This window comes from Camelus ferus, chromosome 6 (assembly GCF_009834535.1).
Source record: "Camelus ferus isolate YT-003-E chromosome 6, BCGSAC_Cfer_1.0, whole genome shotgun sequence".
Taxonomy (NCBI): domain Eukaryota; kingdom Metazoa; phylum Chordata; class Mammalia; order Artiodactyla; family Camelidae; genus Camelus; species Camelus ferus.
In genome coordinates, this window is record NC_045701.1 from 64,153,102 (window position 1) to 64,174,080 (window position 20,979).

The 20,979-nt window shown below is 33.7% G+C and overlaps 1 protein-coding gene across 9 annotated transcripts in view; it reads left to right on the top strand.

Annotated features, from left to right (window-relative positions):
- The window catches only part of GPHN (gephyrin), a 425,260-nt gene that overhangs the window by 194,729 nt on the left and 209,552 nt on the right, over positions 1-20,979 (top strand). The window lies entirely within an intron of this gene.

Sequence of the window (20,979 nt, forward strand, 5' to 3'; positions counted from 1 at the left end):
GAAGTCTACAGGCTAATATCATGGTGAACAAAGTTGAAAAAAACTTCAAAATGAAATATTAACATACTCAATCTAGTTATGTATTAAAAATGATACATCAAGACCAAGATAGATTTATTTCAAAAATACAAAGATGGTTCGACATTAGATAACTGATTAATATGAATCACTACATTAACAGATTAAAGGAGAAAAACCATATAATCTTATCAGTGGATTCAGATAAAGCATTTATTAAATTCAACACCTATTTATCAATAACACCTCTTAGTAAACTAGGATTAGAAGAAAACTCCCTTAATCTGATGAAGCAAATAGAGTTAATAACTAGATGTTATTAGTCTTCTCTTTAAAGTTAGAAATAAGACAGAACTCTACTATAACCACTTCTGTTCAACATTGTACAAAGTAAAAGAAATATTTAAGCATTTAAAAGGACAAAACGTAACTTCATGATTATCTATGGAGAATCTTATAAGAAATCATTAGTCTTTTAGAACCAATGGAAGACTTCATCAAATTTTTTAGATAATAGATGAAGATATATATATACCAATTGTTAATTCTGTAAACCCAAAACATATTTTTTTAAAATAGAACCATTTATGTTTACTTCTTGCATATTTCATGATGCAGAGATCATAACTTTAGCACAGTTTTCTGAACTTCCCTTGTTTTCATAAAAATGAAATTGTTAAGCACATATATAAATGATCATGACGTTGTATTAGATGCTGTACAAAAATTCCTGCCCTCCAGAAGTTTAGAGTTCTGTGGCACCCTGTACAAACAAATGAAGATACATAAATTACAGAACAAAAATAATAAACCAATAAATAAATAAACAACAGTGTGCTTATGTAGGGTCCTAGTGCATTCCTAAGGGTAGGAAACAAAGATAAATATAGTGAACAGGAATCTTAGAGAAAATCAGTAGGATATCTTTGCCCAAAATGGTCAAGGTGAAATATGAAATTCTTTTTCTAGTAACTCTATGGACACTTCTTAGGGGAGATGATATTTTTAGAGCTGTTTATAAGGTGAGATCAGTGAATGGTGGTTAGAATAAAAGGGCCTTCCATTATGGTATTACTTTGAAAATATCTTAGAAAATTTAAGGCAATTTTGCTGCAACCTTTTATTATGAAAAATATCAAACATACACCAAATTGAAAGAATTTTACAATGAATACTGGTACAGTGAATAGCTAGAATGTGTATTCTAGCTATATTCTACCATTAATGTTTTACTGTAGTTGCTTTATCACTTATCTATCATGAATTCATACAGGTGTTAAAAAATAACTTCTTGGTGTTTATCTGAAGAGTATGAAATCACTATTATGAAAAGATAGATGCATCCTTATGTTCAGTGATGCAGTTATTTACAGTAGCAAAGATATGGAAACAAACCTAAATGCTCATCAATGGGTGAATAGGTAAACAAAATGTATTATTTGTGTATATATATGTGAATACTACACAGCCATAAAAAGAAGGAAATCATATCACGGGTGACAACTTGGATGGGCCTTGAGGGTATTATGCTAAGTGAAATAAGTCTGATGGAAAAAGACAAACAATGTGATTTTGCTTACATGTGGAATCTACAAATTAAAACAAATGAATAAGTAAAATAAAAACTAATTCATAGATAAAGAGAGCAGATAGATGGTTACCTGAGGGAAAGTGGGCTTGAAGAGGGGCAAAAGGAGTGAAGATTATCAATTATATATTGATGGATGAAAAGTAGACTGATGGAAGTAATCATTTTGAAGCTTATACAAATATCAAATTATAATGATACACACCTGATATTTGTATAATATTGTATACCAATTTTACCTCAATTATAATGCTGCACATCTGCTTATTCCTATGACTTATGAACTCCGCATCTAGCAGTATTCCCTAGAACAGAAGCTTTCATTTTTTTTACCATTATCTACAGTAAGAAATAGACTTCATGTTGTAATCCAGTACCAATACATACATGTGTGTGTATATCGCTGTGTATGTAGGTATGTATATATGCATATATATGTATATAAACATAGGTACACATATGTGTATATATAGAAGGTGCCCAAGTTTTTGCAAAAATAATTTTATCCTAACTACAGGGAAGGAATTCTGATATTTTCTCTTCTATTTTGTGTGTGTGTGTGTGTGTGTGTTCTACTTATGAGTGTTTAAGTCAGTGTACTGCCCTATTCATTGGGTTTTGACCTGCAAGTTGAAGAACACTGCCTTAGAGAAGGATTTGCATACACACACACACACACACACACACACACACCCCCCAACAGAAATGTAAAGGAATCTTAATAGCTGGATTTTTTGTAAAAGCAACAATGGAAACAAAATATTTATCAGCAGAAGAATGGATAGATAAATTGTAGTATGGTTATGAAATAGAATATTGTACGACATGTGAAAGTGAACCTTAGCTGTGGAAGGTTCATCAGTAGGGAGGAATCTCACAAATACAATGTTGAATGAGAAAACCAAGTTATATAAGAATATATACAGTATTATTCCACTTATATAAATTTCAAAAACATGCTAAACTGAGTAATATATTTCAGTAAACCTATGTGCCAAAGTATTTATTAAAATAAATAAATGACTGACACATACTCTAACATGGATGAACCTTAAAACATTATGCTAAGTGAAAGAAGTCAGTCACAAAAGGCCACATGCTATGTAATTCCATTTATGTGAAATGTCCAGAATATGCAGATCTGTAGAGACAGAAAATAGACTAGTGGTTGCCTGGGGCTGAGGGTTGAGAGAAGATGTGGACTAGTGATCAGTATGCGACTTGGGGTTGGGGCAGGGAGGTGAATAAAATGTTCTAAAATTGATTGTGGTGAGGTTTTCACAACTCCATGAATACACTAAAAATATTAACTTTTTTCCACTTTCATGAGAAAATTGTATAGTATGTGAATTAAATCTCAATAAAGTTATAAAAATAACTAGGGAAAGATTTTTAAATTCAGGAAAATGGTTATCTGAGAAAAATGGAACTTGACATCAGGGTACAACACACAGTAGTCTTTGAAGATAAAATAGTCTGCTTCTTAATCTGTATCTAGATTGTAGATACATATGTCGGTTTTTTATTGTTTTTTCAACATTTCACACATGCATTATAAATTCATATGTATTAATAAAATGTTTAAGGCAAACAAAACTATTTTTTATTGTTTTATATCCATGCCTATTGTGATCAAGTTTAACACTGAATATCAAAATTCTGGTGTAAATCTATACTTGAATTAGTTTTCATCCAAATATGTCCCATTTTAAAAACTTTTTTAATGTATTTAAATTTTCAAAAAATATATGGTTTAGAGTGAAAGGTTACTGTCTCATTATATGCTCTGTAAGTCACAATACATGTAGAGAACTATAATCTATTTTTCTTCATCACCATTGAAACAATCCTAATTCACTGTCATATTCCAACATTCTAACTCATTTCTTTGCACCTCTCTAGCAAGTTTTCCACATTGCAGCCCAGAGATATCTTTCAAAAACACAAATATTAGTCTTATTCCTCTGCTTTAAATTTCAGTGGTATCTCATTTTCCTATGTATAAAGACCGAATTATTTAACATTACTCTCCAGGGCCTACATAAGTTGTCTCTGCTAACTATCTTTTTTTTATTGAAGTATAATTGATTTACAGTGTTGTGTTTGTTTCTGGTGTACAGCAAAGCAGTTCAGTCGTGTGTGTGTGTGTGTGTGTGTATGCATTGTTTCTCATATTCTTTTTCATTATAGGTTGTTACAAGATATTGAATATAACTCCCAGTTGTATACAGTAGGAACTTGTTGTTATCTGTTTTATATATACTATTTTGTATCTGCTAATCCTGAACTCCTAGTTTATCCCTCCCCAACCTTTCCCCTTTGGTAATCCTTAATTTGTTGTCTATGTCTGTGAATCTCTTTCTGTTTTGTAAATAAGTTCATTTGTATCATTTTTTTTAGAATCCACATAGAAGTGATATTATGTGATACTTGTCTGTCTGACTTCATTTGGTATAATCTCTAGGTCCATCCATGTTGCTGCAAATGACATTACTTCATTCTTTTTTATGGCTGAGTAGTATTCCATTGTATATAGATGCCACAACTTCTTTATCCAGTCATCTGTCAATGGACATTTAGGTTGTTTCTATGTCTTGGCTACTGTAAATAGTGCTTCTGTGAACATTGGAGTGCATGTGTCTTTTTGAATTGGAATTTTCTCCAGATATATGCTGAGGAGTGGGATTTTTTAAGGAATCTCTATACTGTTTTCCATAGTGGCTACACCAAATGACATTCCCACTAGTGGTTTAGGAGGGTCCCCTTTCCTACACACCCTCTCCGGCATTTATCATTTCTGGACTTCTTAATCCTGGCCTTTCTGACTGATATGAGGTGATACTGCATTGTGGTTTTGATTTGCATTTCTCTGATAATTAGAAATATTCAACATCTTTTCATGTGCCTATTGGCCATCTGTATGTATTAACCAGAGAAATGTTTGTTTACATCTTTTGCCCATTTTTTGATTGGGTAGTTTGTTTTGTTTGTTTGTTTTGTTATTGAATTGTATGAGCTATTTGTATATTCTAGAAGTTAATCACTTGTCAGTCGCATCATTTGCAAATATTTTTTTCCAGTCCATAGGTTGTCTTTTCATTTTCATTATGATTTCCTTTGCTGTGCAAATGCTTACAGTTAATTAGGTCCCATTTGTTTTTTGTTTTTTGTTTTTTGTTTTTTGTTTTTTGTTTTGCTTTTATTGCTATTGCCCTGGTAGACTGACCTAGGAGAACATTTAGAGAAGACTTTAGTGGGAAGGCTTTCAACTTTTCACCTTTGAGTATTATGTTGACTGTGGGTTTATCATAACTTTTATTATATGGAGATATGTTTCCTCTACACCTGTTTTGATAAGAGTTTTTGTCATGAATGGATGTTGAGTTTTATCAAATGCTTTTTCTGCATCTGTTGAGATGTTCATGTGATTTTTATCCTTTCTTTTGTTGATGTGGTATGTCACATTAATTGATTCGCATATGTCAAACCATCCTTCTGATCCTGGGATGAGTCCACTTGATCATAGTGTGTGATTTTTTTCATGTGTTGTTGGATTCAGTTTGCTAATATTTTGTTGAGAATTTTTGAATCTATATTCAGCAGAGACATTGGCCTATAATTTTCTTTTCTAGTAGTGTCTTTGTCTGGTTTTGTTATTAGGGAAATATTACTTCATAGAACAAGTTTGAGAGTGTTCTCTCCTCTTCAGTCTTTTAGAAGAGTTTGAGAAGGATTGGTGTAAGTTCTTTGCATCTTTGGTAGAATTCTTCAATGAAGCTATCTCATCCTGAACTTTGTGTGCAGGTAGGTTTTTTGTTTTCATTTTTGTTTGGGATTTTTAACCGGTGTTATTTCCCTTCTAGTAATCAGTCTGTTCAGATTAACTATTGCTTCTTGATTGAGTTTTGGTGGACTGAAACTTGTCCATTTCTCCCAGGTTGTCCAATTTGTTGGCATATAATTGTTTGTAGCATTCTCTTATGGTTTTTTGTATTTCTGTGGTATCAGTTGTAGTTTCTCCTCTTACATTTCTTATTTTTTTACTTGGGTCCTATCTTTTCTTCTTGGTAAGCCTAGCCAGATGTTTGTTGATTTTGCTTACTCTTTTAAAAAAAAAAAACAACTGTTGGTTTTACTGATTTTTTTCTGTTGTTTTCTAATCTTTTATTACTCCCTCCCTAATCTATATTATTTCTTTCCTTCTGCTAACTTTATGGTCTATTTGTTCTTTCTCTAATTCTTTTAAGTAGTAGGTTAGGTTGCTTATTATATATAGTGTGTGTGTGTGTGTGTGTGTGTGTGTGTGTGTGTATATATATTTTTTTTTTTTTTTTTGGTCAAGACCTCTATCACTGTGAACTTCCCTCCAAGGACTGCTTTTGCTACATCCCATAAATTATGTGTGGTTGTGTGTGGTTGTGTTTTCATTGTGATTTGTCTCAAAGTATTTTAGTTTCCTCTTTGATTTCATTGTTGACCCATTGGTTTTTTAGTAGCATGTTGTTTAGTCTGCATGCAGTCATTTTTTTCTCATTTCTTTTTCTGTGCTTGATTTCTAGTTTCATGTCATTGTGGTCAGAAAAGATGCTTGAAATCATTCCTATTCTCTTAAATTTGTTGAGGCTTCTTTTGTGTGCAAGTATGTGGTCTATCCTAGGGAATGTTCCATGTGCACTTGAAAAGAATGTATTTTCTGTGTTTTTTGGAATGTACTGTCCTGAAATTTTCAATTAAGTCTAACTGTTCTATTGTATAATTTAGGATATTTGTTGCCTTAATGATCTGTCCACTGATGGGACAGTGATGTTAAAGTCTCCTTCTATTATTGTATCCCCACCAATTTCTCCCTTTATGGCTGCTAGTATTTATTTTATGCATTTAGGTGCTCCTGTGTTGGGTGCATATATGTTAATGAGTGTAATATTCTTTTATTGAATTGTTATTTTTATCATTATATACTGTTCTTCTTTTTCTTTCTTTATGTACTTTATTGTAAAGTCTATTTTGTCTGATATGAGTATTGCTACATCCACTTATTTCTATTTGCATGAAATACAGTTTTCCATCCTCTCACTTTCAGTGTACGTGTGTCCTTCACCCTGAAGTGTAGGCAACATATTGTAAGCTCTGGTTTTATTATCCAGTCAGCCATTCTATGTCTTTTAATTAGAGCATTTAGTCCATTGACATTTAAGGTAATTATTGATAGATATGTGTTTATTGCCACTTTAAACCTTATTTTCCAGTTGATTTTGTATTTCTTCTTTGTTTATTTTTCTTTTTCTTTTCACTTTTGTGGTTTGATGATTTTCTTTTGTACTATGCTTAAGTTCTTTTCTTTTGTTTTTTGTGACTCTGTTACATGCTTTTGATTTGTGATTACCGTTTTTCAAGTATGTTAACCCATTACTATATCTACTTGCTTTAGACTGTTAATTATATCATCAGCCTCAGACACATTCTAAAGAGCAAGGAAAAATCTACATTTGCTTACTCCCCTCACCCACATTTTATGATTCTGATGTCCTCTTTTATGTCTGCATTTTTGTTCTTTTGCTGTTCATTGTAGTTACCACATTTCCAATTGTGATTTTTTTTCTTTTCTATAGATTCTTACTTCTTTTCTATTTAGAGAAGAATTTCAATGTTTCTTTTAGGTTAGGTTTAGTATTGCTGTATTCTTTTAGTTTTTGCTTGAGTGAGAAATTCTTTCTCTCTCCTATTCTAAATGATATATATATATATATACACACACACACACACACACACACACAAATAATCTTTGAAATATCTTTGAATATATATTCCACTCCCTTCTGGCCAGCAACATTGCCGTAGAGAAATCAGATGATACCCTTATGGGGTTGTAACTAACTCTTTGTTCTTCTTTTGCTGCCTAAAAATCTTCTAACTTTGGACATTTTAAGTATAATATATCTTGGCATACATCTGTTTGGGTTCATCTTCTTTGGACCTTCGGTGCTTCCTACACTGGATATCTCTCCTTCTTTAGGTTTGGGAAGTCTTCAGCTATAATTTCTTCAAATACATTTTCAATACCCTTTTCTCTTCTCCTTCTGGGACCCCTATTATATGTAGACTGGCATGTTTTATATTATCCCATAGATCTCTTATATTGCTTTCATTTTTTTCATTTGTTTAAGTGTCTGTTCAGATTAGTTGATTCCATTATTCTGTCTTCCAGATCACTTATTCCTTCTTCTGCATTATTTAGTCTGATATTTATTGACTTTAGGTTGGCTTTCATCTTGACAGTTGAGTTTTTTTTTTATTTTAATTGGCTCCTTTTTATAGTTTCTAGTTCCTTCTTACAGTAATGTGCATTTCTGTCTGTACCCTCACTTAATTCCTTCAGTATTTTTAATATCTCCTTTTGAATTCAAGTTCTGGTAGGCTGGAGAGTTCTTTTTCATTGTTTGTTCTTTCACAGAATTTCTCTTTTTCTTTTAATTGTGAGTGGTTCCTCTGCTTCTTCATTTTATTTATGTTTCTCTGACTCTGTATTTAAAAGTATCACTTATCTACTGTGGACTTCAAGGGATATTTTCATGTGGGAGCATCCTTGTGTGCATCAGATATTTTTGTTGAGAGTGCAGTCTTTAGTATGGAAGACTGTCAAGTTTTTCTTCCATGTGTACTGACTGTTAACCCTTTGATAGGGAATGTAATTGGTGTTGGGATGACTGTAGCCTGCACTGGATATTGAGCAGAGCTTCCTCCATGCTCTGTGGTTGTTATAGCCCTGTTGGGGACCATGTCTGCTCCCCAGTTGTTGGAGTAGAAGTCACCAGATTTTGTTTCTGAACTATGGCATGAGGTGGGCTAGACTGGAGTACTCCCATTGAGAGAGGAGCCACTGAGTATTTCTGCACAATAGATGTCCATTGGGAAGTGCCCTCTGGGGTGTCTCCTGTCATTTTTCAGGCTCAAAAAGTACAATATTGTTGGCACTGGCTGCCCTTGTTGCCCCGCCTCAGCCTTAGGAATGCAGGTAGCCTGCCTGTCCTTCAGGTGCTGTGCTCAGAAAGCCACCAGGGCAGATCCATTAAGTCAGGCACCAGGATCTGCTTTGGGCTACAGAGTCATCCCAAATCCCAACCCCACCTCCACACACAAATGCTTGCTGTTAACTCCATACCTGCTGCAGTCGTGCACCAGTATTCTGCTCAGATGTTCTGAAGGCTGAATTTACAAAGGCACCAACAGTGTAAATCCACCAGAACTGCTTAGGACAGGACTCAAATTTCAGCCCTGCTTCCAAAGTCACTTCGCCCCTGAGAATGGACTCAGATTTCAGCCCTGCTTCTGATTGGGAGCAACCCACGAGTGACTGCCCCCTTCCAGAGCAAGCTGAGAAGGAGATTGCTTTCGATGGGTCTCACCTTTCCCTTTGTGAGCACTTTAACAGTGGGGCTTTTATGACAGGGCCACGCCCTGTGAGCTCACAGAGAAGGAGGTTGCTGTGGTAGTGTCCTGCCTCTCCCTTCACAAGAGAGAGTTAACAGGGCTCCCATAGCAGATCTGTACTCTGTCCTGTGTATTCTCCAAGTTTCAGCCAGTACCTCACTCTAGCCCCTTCAGGCTGTCTCCTTGCAGCCAACCTCATTCCTATGCCTGGGACTGTCCTCTGAATCCCGAACTTTAGGACCCAGTCCCAGCATGCACCAGCAGGCTCGCATCTTGGGCTGGGACTGCATGGAGCCTCTTGCCCACTTCTCTCTGCTCTGTCTGCCACAGAGCGGCTGCTGCACTCTCCTCCAAGTCTCTGAAGCTCCCCTTCTGTTCCAACTAATGTCCGCAATGTTGAAGGGGCTTCCCATTGTGAGGGCAATTTTCCTCTTTCACTGCTCCCTCTTCAGGGTGCAGGTCCTATCCAATTGTGGGTTTTCTTTTTTTCATCTTACTCAGTTTCATGGAGATTTTTCTTGTGGCTTTGAATATATGAGATCTTCTGCCTAAAGTTCAATAAGTATTCTGTGAGAGTTTTTCTACACGTATATGCATTTATGATGTATTTGGGAGAGAGAATGAGCTCCATATCCTCTATTCTGCCATCTTGAAGCCCCTCCTCTCTGTCTTTTTAGCAGCATCTCCCACTGTCTTAATTTTGGTTGCTCTAACAAAGTGCCATAGGTCGGGTGGCTTATAAACAACAGAAACTTACTTCTCACAGTTCTGGAGGCCAGAAGTCCAAGGGTTAGGTGCCATCTTGTTCAGATTCTGATGAGAGTCCTCTTCCAGGTTGTACTACTGACTCCTTTTTGTGTCCTCTCATGGCAGCAAGTTGGGCATGGAGAGCTCTCTTCAGGTGACACCTTAGATCTTCCTTCCTTCTAGAAGCCTTTGCTGATCATCCCTTGCCCTCCCTGACATAAGACTAAAATGCCCTTCCTATTGTTCCTATAGCTTTTAATATGCTTGTCACACTTATTTAACTGTCTTAACACTTACTGATATTTTCCTGAAAATCTGTAAACTTCTCTAGGGCAGCAGTGTTTACTTATTATTGTAGCCCCATTATCTAAATAACACTGCCTTGCCTGCGGTATGTACTCAGTAAATATTTGCTCAGTGAATTAATTAACTCACCCTGATAACCATACTTTATGTATTTTTTGAAGGTGTTTTTAAATAACAAATTTATATTAAATTATCATACAATTTTTTGCTTCTTGCCCTTGATAGCTCTCCATTAGCAGAGTTCATATTGAAATTAATGACAGTTCAAACTATTATTTAGACTTGTGCACTAGCTGAGTTCACCTGATTTTTAAACGTATTCTTTATTTTTAAGAAAACTACTTTTACATTACCATCGAATATTGAATATATCTGGCTGTTCATGCCTCTTTTAATTTGGTATCTTTGAGGAAGACAAAAACTAGAATATTCTTTCAAAATTAATAAACAAAAATCCTTATCCTATTCCTAATTTCCTTTTTAATTTCTGAGATTTATTTTGTAAGTATAAATTCAGAAAAATCTATCTCAACCTTTCATTGAATAAAATATTGCTATTATAATTAGTGCTCACAAAAATAATTTTATCTTCTATGTCAGTTACAGGAATATCTAAAAATTGTAACTGAAAGTCAAGTAATTTCTATCAAAGTTGACAGTAATTTATAGTTACATATAAAAATTGAATATACTATTGTATACCTACCTTGAGGGGGTTTTGTGTGTGTGATATAAAAATGCCAGTAAAATGCATGGCATATAACAAACACTAGTTAAGTGTTAGATGTTAATTTATTCAGAAGTCTTTGCAGCCTCATTGCCACATCATTAATAGCAAAGAAAAATAACAGGTTCTGCTCCCCTCCTCCCCCACAAAAAAGAAAATTGAAAAATAGCATAAAAGAAAGTAGGATGTCTCTAGAAAAAAACAAGGTACTGAATGAGGTATTGAAACAGATACATCACAGAACATGAAACAAAAGTCATTCAACTTTTATTTAGTATTTTCTACTGTAAGATTTTCTTTTCTTTATGTCTTGTATTATCCCCTTTCAGTTTATCTTATACTGTTATTCCCCAAACAGTGCTTGATAATATTGACAGAATCCATCAGTGGTCCCCAATATCTTAAGAATACATTCTGGTTCTTTAAGTGAATCCATGACTTCAAGTGTCTAATCCCAATGTACTTTCCAAGGGAAATGGGGGCAGGTATTTATTAAGGATCCACTGTATACTAAGCACTGTATATACATTATATGTATATGCCTACAAGAACTCAGATTTTGAAAACTACATTGTAGAGTTTCAGAAACTAAGCCAAGATTACTCTGATAGTAAGTAGTAGTACCCAAATGCAAGCATAGTGTATCAAGCTTTGCAATGGTACAGAATGAGCTAGAGAGCTTGGTAAGGAACTAAGTGGTGGGTCTTGCCCCATAGTTTTTGATTAAGCAGGTCAGTAGCAGTGAGAAAAGGAGAAGGGTAGTGTGGGAGGTTTTATATTTCTAACAAATTCCCAAATGATGCATATGTTGCTGGTGCATAGGGCAAACATTGAGAATTATTAATCTATCAGACTGCAACATCTTTTCATTCTTATTTCTCATCTCACATTTTTCCTCCAAGTATAGTGTGCTGTCATTGGATAATAAACTTAATATACTCAAGATGAACTTGGTGCTTTTTTGTCTCTGTGCTTTTACCTTGCTTTTCCCCCTCCATCTAGAATGTGCTCTTTTTTGTTTCCTTCCCACCCCTTTCCTACCTGTTGAAGTATTTTTCTTTATAAAATCTCTCAAATGCTATCTGTTCCATAAAGACTTATTTTATACACTCATGTAGAAGTTCACTGCTTTTATTTTGAACTTATAATATTTTAGGATAGTTTGTCATCACCTGCTCTCTTGTAGTTGCTTGCTTATTTGCTTTAATGTTCTGTATTTTATCTGTAAACTCCTTAACGAATTGGGTTGCATTTATCCCATAATACTTAATGCAGATCTTTGTTTAATAAGTGTTGAAATATGCTAAGAGTATGGTGCTTGTATTTTTGAAAATTATTAAATGAAATAGTGTTTGTAAAAATACTTTATTAACCAAAAAGTTTTATACAAAAGTAAAGTATTTTCTTCTTGCAGTAACTCTGGACATTCTAGAAATGAAAAACCCCATCTCAAAATTAATTTTTAAAGATTCACGGAGACTGAGGAACCAAGAATTTTTGTTACATCTGATCAAATTTTTTGGCAAAAAAAAAGAGGCCAAAGAGATTGAGGGGGAAAAACAGATATAATCTCTCATGGCTGTATACTAAGGCTTTTAATTGTATCACTCACACACATATACACAACACAAACAAATACACACAGAAGTGGTGATCTAAATATTATAACTATTATGTACATACAGTACTGATGGAAGTCTATACCAATAGCTTTATTAAAAGTGCTATTAGGGTATCAACCTAGAGCAGATAAAGTATTGTTGGAGACATAACAGGCCTAGGCTTGATGTCCAAAAAGTTGGAATAATAAGAATTAACTGAGTTTTAATTTGCTGCTAATCTTGTGTTAGAGGGAATTAAAAGTTGGAACATTCTTGGAAACATTCTCGGAAAATAGATTCCAGGTTTCATAATATTTAATAAATTTAAAATGCATACAGATATAACATAATTGTCAGTAAGGATAAATTTATGGCCACTATCCTTAGAAAAGGAAACTACATAAAGACAGATAGTGTGAACTTGCTTTATAAAATTTCAAAGATCCCAGCAGCATATATCAATCAAATTCTCTGTACCTAATAGGTAAAACCTCAGAAAAAGACCTTAATGAAACAGAGATAAGTGGTTTACCTGAAAAAAAGTTCAAAATTATGGTCATAAAGGTGCTCACAAATGCCAGGAGAACAATGAATGTACAAAGTGAGAATTTCAACAAAAATAGAATATAAGAAAATATCAAACAGAAATAATAGATCTGAAGTATACAGTAACTGAATTGAAAATTTCAATAGAGGGATTCAACAGCAGTAGATGAAACAGAAGAAAGGATCAGAGACATGAAGACAGGGCCATGGAATTAATCCAGAAAGAGGAACAAAAGAGAAGTGAAGATAACTTAAGGAACTTACAGGACAATATCAAGCAGAACAATATTCATTTTATAAGAATTCTAGAAGAAGAAAAAAGAGAAAGGGACAGAAACTTACTTGAAGAAATAATTAATGACTAAAAATGTCTCTAATCTGGGAAGCAGATATCCAGATCCAAGAAGCCCACAGAGTTCCAGTAAAGATGAACCAAAGAGATCTACCTGCACAAAGACACATAATTACATTGTCAAAATTTAACAAGGAGGGAATCTTAGAAGCAAGAAGAGAAAAACAACTTTTTATATACAAGTCTTACAAAAGACTCTCCATAGATTTTTCAGCAGAAGCTTTGTAGGCCAGAAGGGAATGGTACGATATACCTAAAGTGGTGAAGGAAGAAAACTGTCTGCCAAGAATACTCTACCCAGCTGTTTTCTTTCACAGACAAAGGAGAGTTAAAGAATTTTCCAGGCATGTGAAGGCTGAAGGAATTCAGCACCTCTAGACTGACCTTACAATGAAAGTTAAAGGGACTTCTTTAAGATGAAATGATGAGGTATCACCTCACACCAGTCAGAATGGCCATCATTCAGAAGTCCACAAATGACAAATGCTGGAGAGGCTGTCTAGAAAAGGGAACCCTCCTACACTACTGGTGGGAATGCAGTTTGGTGCAGCCACTCTGGAAAACAGTATGGAGATTCCTCAAAAGACTAGGAATAGACTTACCATATGACCCAGGAAGCCCGCTCCTGGGCATATATCCAGAAGGAACCCTACTTCAAAATGACACCTGTACCCCAATATTCATAGCAGCACTATTTACAATAGCCAAGACATGGAAACAGCCTAAATGTCCATTGACAGATGACTGAATAAAGAAGATGTGGTATATTTATACAACAGAATACTATTCAGCCATTAAAAATGACAACATAATGCCATTTCAGCAACATGGATGTCCCTGGAGAATGTCATTCTAAGTGAAATAAGCCAGAAGAGAAAGAAAAATACCATATGACATTGCTCATTTGTGGAATTTTTTAAAAAAAGAAGGAAAATAAAAAGACAAATGAACATAAATACAAAACAGAAACAGACTCATAGACATAGAATACAAACTTGTGGTTGCCAGGGGGGAGGAGGGGTGGGAAGGGACAGACTGGGAGTCTGAAATTTGTATATACTGACAAGTATATATAGAATAGCAAAACAAAATTATACTGTATAGTACAGAGAAATGTATACAAGATTTTGTGGTAGCTCACAGTGAAAAAGTGAGCTATGTGACAGTGAATATATGTATGTTCATATATAACTGAAAAATTGTGCTGGAAATTGATAGAACTTTGTAAACTGACTATAACTCAATAAAATAAAATTTAATAAATAAGCAACATTATATAAACTTAAAATTATGCTTAGTAATAAAAAAGATGAAATGAAAGGTTGCAAATAGAAAAACATATAAAAGTATAAATCACACTGTAAAGATAAATAGTTAAATTTAGAATAATCTAATGTTGTAATGGTAGTGGATTAACTACTTATAACTAGTGTGAAGGTTAAAAGTAGTAAAAAATAGCTATACAGTAACTTTTTGGTGAATACTCAAGTTAAAAAGATGCAAATTGCAGCATCAAATCATAAAACATGGTGGGGAGAGTAAGACTGAAGAGCTTTAAAATGTGTTTGAACTAAGTTGTTGTCAGCCTAAGATAGACTTATAAATAAAAGGCGTTTTATGTAAGTTCACACTAACCACAAAGCAAAAACCTATAGTAGATACACACAAAATAAAGAGAAAGGGATTTAAGCACAACACTACAAAATAAAATCATCAAATCTCAAATGAGGGGAGCAAGATAAGTAACAAAGGAATTGTAAAACAACAAGAAAACAATTGACAAAATGTCAATAAGTCCACATTTATCAATAATTACTTTGGATGTAAATGAACTAAATTCCCTAATCAAAACAAAGTGGCTGGATGGATTTTAAAAAGAAAATACACCCCCCCCATATGTTGCATACAAGAGACTAAGTTCAGATGTAAGGACACATAAAGTAAAAGGATGGAATAAGATACTCCATGCAAATGAAACACAAGAGAAAGCTGTGATGGTTATAATTGTATCAGACAAAATAAACTTCAAGAAAAAGACTGCAGTAAGAGACAAAGAAGGTGATTCCACAATAATAAAGAGATCAATCCAACAAGGGGATATAACATTTATATTTATGTACCCAACATAGGAGTACCTAAATATATAAAGTAAATATTAGCAGAGTTGAAGGGAGAAATACAAAGCAACACAGTATTTGGAGATTTCAATGCTCCACTTTCTTCATTGAACAGATCATCCAGACAGAAAGTCAGTAAGGAAACATTGCGCTTAAATGACACTTTAGAATAGATGGACTTAAATAGACATTTCATCCAAAAGCAACAGAATACACATTCTTCTCAAACACACATAGGTTAAGCTGCAATACAAATCTTGAAATTTAAAAAGATTGAAATCATATCAAACATCTTTTCTGACTGCAGTAGTGTGAAACTAGAAGCCAATTATAAGAAAATCAGAAAATTTTCTAAATATGTGGAGATTCAGCAGCATGGTACTGAACAACCAAAGGGTCAAAGAAGAAATCAAAAGGGAAATCAAAAAATATCTTGAGACAAATGGAAATGGAAAACAACATACCAAAACTTAAGAGATGCAGCAAAAGCAGTTCTAAGAGGGAAGTTCATACCAATAAATGCCTACATTAAGATATAAGAAAGAAGTCAAAGAATCAACTTAATGTTACATTTCAAAGAACTAAAAGAGAGAAAGAAAAAAGAACTAAGCCCTTAGTGAAAGGAAGGGAATAACAAAGATCAAAGTGAAAAAAGAAAAAAGAAATAGAGACTAAAAAGACAATAGAAAAGCAGTGAAACTAAGAGGTAGTTCATTGAAAAGATAAACAAAATAGACAAGCTTTTAACTAAACTAAGAAAAAAGAGGACTCAAATAAAATTAGAAGTGAAAGAGGAGGCATTACATCTGATCCCACAAAAATACAAAGAATCATAAGAGACTACTATTTACAATTGTGTACCAACAAAGTGGACAACCTAAAAGATATGGGGAAATTCCCAACATCCACAGATCAATCAGTTTGATAGACCACATTAACAAAATGAAGGATATAAATCATACAATCATCTTAATAGATGCAGAAAATACATTTGACAAAAGTGAACATCAATACAGATCTTGATGAAAACATTCAGCAAAGTGAGTATAGAGGGAACATACCTCAACATAATAAAGGCCATGTGTGACAAGCCCATAGCTAACATACTTAATGGTGAAAAACTAAAAACTTTTCCTCTAAGCTCAGGAACAAGACAAGGAAATCACTCTTGCCACTTTTATTCAATATAGTAATGGAAATCCTAACAATTAGACAAGAGCAATTAGATAAGAAAGAGAAATAAAGTCACCCAAATCAGAAAGGAAGAAAAAATGCCTCTCTTTGCAAATGACACGATATATATAGTAAACCCTACTACAGACTTCACCAAAAAAAAAATTATAACTAATAAATAAATTCAGTAAACTTGAAGGATATAAAGTGAAGGATACAAAATTAATATATAAAAATCAGTTACATTTCTTTGCACCAATAACTAATTATCAGGAAGACAAATTAAGAAAACAGTCTCATTTATAATTGCATCAAAAAGAATAAAGTACTGAGGAATAAATTTAATCAGGTAAGTGAAATACCTGTACACTGAAAACTGTGAAACATTTGTGGAAGAAATTGAAAAATTCATTTAAAAAAAAAAGATACTTTGTTCAGACAGAAAGCCAAAAAGAAACCATAGGCTTTAAATGAAATATTAGACCAATGGACTTAAGAGACTTATACAGAACATTTTATTCAAAAGTAGCAGACTACACATTCTTCTCAAATGCACGTGTAACATTGTCAAGGATAGACCATATGTTGGGACAGAGAACAAGTCTCAATAAATTTAAATATTGAAATCATATCAGACATCTTTTCCACCACCATGGCATGGTACTAGAAATCAGCTACAAGAGAAAGCTGAAAAAGCCACAAGTATGTGGAAACTAAACAACATGCTACTGAACAACTATCAGGTCAATGAAGAAGTCAAAGGAGAAATCAAAAAATACCTCAATGCAAATAAAAATGAAAATGCAAAATCTGTGGAGTGTAGCAAAAGCAGTACTAAGAGAGAGGTTTATAGCAGTTCAGTCCTACCTCAAGAAACAAGAAATATCTCAAATAAACAATCTAACCTTATACCTAAAGGAAAGAGTAGGAAAAAAAAAGAGGAACAAAGGCTAAAATTAGTAGAAGGAAGTAAATAAAAATCAGAGCAGCAATAGAGACTAAAAAGATCACTGAAACTAAGAGCTGATTCTTTTAAAAGATAAACACAACTGACAGACTTTTAGCTAGACTCACTAAGAAAAAAAGAGAGAAGACATATAAAGTCAGAAACAAAAAATTACCCAAAGAAATCACAGAAATATAAAAGATCATACGAAAATACTGTGAACAGCTATACACCAACAGATTGGACAACCTAGAAGAAATGGATAAATTCTTAGAATCATACATCTTTTAAAGACTGTATCATGAGAAATAGGGAATCTGAATAGTCTGATCATTAGTAGGAGATGGAAACAGTAATCAAAACTTCCCAAGAAACAATGTCCAGGACTAGGTGACTTACTTTGTGAATTCTACCAAACATTTAAAGAATTAGTACCAATTCTTCTCAAATTCTTCCCAACAATAGAAGAGAAGGGAACACTTCATAACTCTTCTTACAAGGCCAACATTATCCTGATACCAAAACCAGACAAGGACAACACGCAAAGAGGAAGTTATATGCCAGTATGCCTGATGAACATAGATGCAAAAATTCTTAACAAAGCATTAGCAAACCAAGTACAGCAATATATTAAAAGGATCATACACCATGATCAAAAGGGATTTATTCCAAGAATATAAGGATGATTCAGTACCCACAAATCAATCAACATGATACAACACATGAACAAAAAGTATAAAAGTCATGATTCTATCAAAGATTCAGAAAAAACATTTGACAGGAGCCAACAGCCAGTTATGATTAATAACTCTCAATAAAATGAGTACAGGAGTATCAAACATCAACAGAGTGAAAGCCATATATGATAAACCCACAGCTAACATCAAACTCAATGGGAAAAACTGGAAGTTTTTTTCTCTAAGATGAGGTACAAGGCAAGGATGGCAAATCTTGCTACCCTTACTCAACATAGTGCTGGAAGTACTAGCCAGAGCAATTAGGTAGGAAAAAGTAGTAAAAAGGCATCCAAATTGGAAAGGAAGAAATGAAACTGTCACTATATGTGAATGACATGATTTTATATATAAAAGACTCAATAAAGACTCCACGGAAAAACTATTAAAAATAATAAACCAATGCGGTGAATTTGCAGGATACAAAATCAATATACAAAAATCTGTTGTATTTCTATACACTAAGTGAACTAGCATAAAGAGAAATTGATGAAACACTTCCTTTTACACTTGCAATGAAAAGAATAAAATACCTAGGAATAAATTTATCCAAGCAAGTGAAAGAACTGTACACGGAATACTTTAAGACATTGTTGAAAGAAATTGAATAAGACACAAAGAGATAGAAGGGTATTTCATGCTCAGGGGTTGCAAAATTAACATTGCTAAAATATCCACATTACCTAAAGCAACTTACAGATTCAGTAGAATCCCCATCAAAATACCAATGACATTTTTCATAGAAATAGAACAAAAAATCCTTCAGTCTGTATAGACCTGCAAAAGACCCTAGATGGCCAAAGCAATCTTGAGGGGAAAAAAACAAAGCTAGAGGTATCACACACTCCCTGATTTCAAATTATGCTACAAATCTGTAGTAATCAGAACAGCATGGTAATGGCAGAAAAACAGACACAAATCAATGGGACAGAATTGAGAGCCCAGAAATAAGCCCATGTATATATATGGACAATTTACAGCAAAGGAACAAATAACATAGAATGGAGAAAGGAGAGTCTCTTCAATAAATCATGGTGGGAAAACTGGACAGCCACATGCAAAATACTGAAGTTAGACCCTATCTTACACCATACACAAAAATTAACTCAAAATGGATTAAAGATTTGAATGTAAAATGTAAAATCATTAAACCCCTAGCAGAAAACATAGGCAGTACACTTTTGACATCAGTCTTAGTAATATCTTTCTGGATATGTATCCTCAGGCAGAGGAAACAAAGCAAAATTAAAACAAATGGGACCACATCAGTCTAAAAAGCTCTCACAGCAAAGGAAACCATAAGCAAAACGAAAAGACAACCTGTCAAGTGGCAGAAGATATTTACAAATCGTATATCCAATTAGTGGTTAATATTGACTATATGAAGAACTCATATAAGTCAACAATTTAAGAAAAAAATAATCTGAATAGAAAATTTTCCTAAGAAGACATGCAGATGGTCAACAGGCATATCAAAAGATGTTCAACATCACTAATTAGAGAAATACAACTCAAAACCACAGTGAGATATCACCTTACACATATTAGAATGGCTATTATTAAAAAGTCAAGAAATAACAAGTGTTGGAGAGGATATGGCAAAGAGAGAACCCTCATGCTGTTGGTGGAAATGTAAGTTTGTGTAGCCACTATGGAAAGCAATACGCAGATTCCTACAAACATTAAAAATAGAACTGCCGTATGATCCAGCAATTCTATTTTTGGTAGTTGTCCAATGGAAACAGAATCACTACCTCAAAAAGATATCTGCCCCTCCATGATTATTGCAGCACCATTTACAGTAACCAAGACATGGAAACAATCTAAGTGTCCATTAATAGATTAACAGATAGTCCATTAATATATATATATATATATATATAAAATATGCAATGAATATTATTTGGTCATAAAAAGGAAGAAAATCTTGCTACTTGTGACACAATGGATGGACCTTGAGTGCATTATGCTAAGTGGCATAGGTCAATGACAAATCATACTGTATTATCTCACTTATAAGTACAATCTAAAATAAGCAACTCATAGATACAGAGAACAGGTTGTTGGTTGGCAATGTCAGGTGTTGGTGAGTGGGCAAAATAGGTGAAGGTGGTCAAAAGGCACAAACTTCTACTAAATCCCGGGTGTGATGTACACCATATTGGTTATAGTTAATACTGTATCGTATACTTGAAAGTTTCTAAGAGAGTAGATTTTAAGAGATCTCATCATAAGAAAAACATTGTACTTGTTGTGGTGTTGAATATTAACTAATTGTGATAATCATTTCACAGTGTATGCATATATCAAATCATTATGTCGTATACCTAAACCAAAACAATGTTATTTGTCACTTGTATCTCAATTAAAAAGAAAAGAATGTGCAAAGTTTTAAATAAATAGCTATGAACTCTTTGTGAATGGGACAAGAAAAAGACAATAAAATATATGACAATTTTAGGTTATTTCAAAGAGTTAAAGTAGAAACTCAATCATGGAAGTTTTAGGATAACATTCTAATGTGACTTACAATCTTAGTTGTAAAATTTTAGAAATAGACTAATCTGATCCAATCCTCTTGTTTTCAAATGATATGTTACCATGGTATGTTACCAGGTTAGAGTAACATAGCCAGTTGTTAGAAGAGCATGAATCCAACTCTTATATAAAATTAAGGCCTTCAACTCTTGATTCTG